This window comes from Microtus ochrogaster, chromosome X, assembly GCF_000317375.1.
Source record: "Microtus ochrogaster isolate Prairie Vole_2 chromosome X, MicOch1.0, whole genome shotgun sequence".
Classification (NCBI taxonomy): Eukaryota; Metazoa; Chordata; class Mammalia; order Rodentia; family Cricetidae; genus Microtus; species Microtus ochrogaster.
The window spans coordinates 21,308,938-21,311,094 of NC_022026.1; the positions used below are offsets into that span (position 1 = coordinate 21,308,938).

Here is a 2,157-nt window from a genome sequence, read left to right on the forward strand (position 1 = left end):
CTTCTGGCCTGCAGGCATACACACAGACAGAACACTGTATACATAATAAATAAATAAATAAAATATTTAAAAAAAATAAAAATAATAAAAATAAAAATCAGAACCTCTCTGTTTGGGGTCATAGTTGAGCATTGTGAGATTTTGCACTGTATTTGCTACCAGTCAATAATGTGATGCTGTGGCTCACTTTCTTTGTTGTTATTATGAGAGTGGAAATGTTATTTGCAGCTCTAAGCTATTCATATCCATTGTCACTACCAAAAGTAGGTGGAAGCAAGAATGGTGGTACATGCCTTTAGTCCCAATACTCCGGAGGCAGAAGCAAGTTGATCTTCGAGAAATCCTGTCTCGACAAAGAAAACAACAAACAAACAAAACAGTGAAGTATATGGGGAGTTTGCAGAAGTTGCTCTTACTGATATTTTTTCCTTAGATGAAAACCACTAAAATAATAAAAAGCTGCAATGATACTAGCAGTTAAAGAACACTCTTGTTTTATTGTTAATTTTTTATATTTAATCATTTTATATATGTGTGTGTATGTACACATATACATACATGCATGCATTCATGTGTGTGTGCATATGTGGTACCAACAGAGGACAGAAGATGGCATTGGATCCTTTGGAACTAGAGTTAGAGGAAGTTGGTTGTGAGCCATCATGTGGGTACTGGAGACTGAACTTGAGTCTTCTGCAAAAGTAGTAAGTGCTCTTAACCTTTGAGCCAACTCTCCAGCTCTGATTTATTTATTTGGAGACAGGGCTTTGTTATTGTCCAGGCTGGCCTCCAATTCAAAATCCTCCCACCTCAGCTTCCTGGAGTGCTAGGATTGCTGGCATGCACCACCACTCCAGGCCTAAATAAAACTCTTGGTGTGATTAATATTTGTTCCTGTTTCTAAAGCATACTTTACAAATGACTTATAAGGGCATATCACACCATTATGGTAGTGATAGGAGACGGCCAGGAAGACCATTAACTTCATTGATTGGTCTCATTTATACAAATACAGATTGGTTTTTCTCTTCTGAGATGAGTCTCATATATCTCAGGCTGGTCTCATTGTAACCAAGGATGACCTTGAACAGATGCCCTGCCTTTACCTCCTGACTGCTGGGATTACAGTTGTGAACTACCACACTCAGTTATTTATTTATTTTACCAAAATCAAAACCCAGACTTAGGGTCTTTTTTTTAAAGTTTATTTATTTATTTAGTATACAGTGTTCTGTCTACATGTATGCCTGCAGGCCAGAAGAGGGCACCAGATCTCATTATGGATGGTTGTGAGCCATCATGTGGTTGCTGGGAATTGAACTCAGGACCTCTGGAAGAGCAGTCAGTGCTCTTAACCACTGAGCCATCTCTTCAGCCCCCCAGACGTAGGGTCTTAAAGTAAGAGATAGAACACATGCCTTTCCAGGCATGAATGTAACAATAATCCTAACATGTTTCAAAGCTACTAATTGTCTGTACAGAGATTACTTGAATATGGAGTATTGCATGTAATTGTCCAAAAGAGTCAATAAACCTGTCACTCATATGTGGTTGCTTTATATAGTGTTTCGGCTTTTTTGGAATTTGAAGTATGTGATTAATAGAGTAAAGAATTTGAATGTATCTGTTGATTCAGGTATGGTGCTCCACACATGTACTTGAAGGCACTAGGGAAATGAAGGCAGGACTTCAGTGTTCAAGGTCAACCTCAGCCACATAGTGAATTTGAGACAGATTAGGTGACTTGTAACCACGTCTCAAATAATGATAATGATGATAATAGTATTTATTGAGCACCTACTGAATTCCAGACTCTGTTGTAGGTGTTCCTATGAGAAAAGTCTAAATAGTCAATAATTTCTGTTCTTGTGAAACTTATATTACTTGCAATAAGTAATAAACAGTAAATAATGTATTTAAAATGTTAAAACATGGCGGAAGAATAGGACAGGATAAGAGCATTGATAAGGGACTCAACTAGAACAAGTAGAAATGGCTCACGTACATTAATATCTACTGTAAGTCATATCCGGCAGCCTCAGTCTCTTGAGACCTATCTACTTTCTTAAAAATGTGTGTGTGTGTTTGTGTGTGTGTATATATGTGTGTGTGTATGTGTGTGTATGTGTGTGTATGTGTGTATGTGTGTGTATGTGT

The 2,157-nt window shown here is 37.5% G+C and overlaps 1 protein-coding gene across 1 annotated transcript in view; it reads left to right on the top strand.

The window, feature by feature from the left end:
• Phka1 (phosphorylase kinase regulatory subunit alpha 1) overlaps window positions 1-2,157 on the top strand; it is a 127,892-nt gene that overhangs the window by 119,110 nt on the left and 6,625 nt on the right. The window lies entirely within an intron of this gene.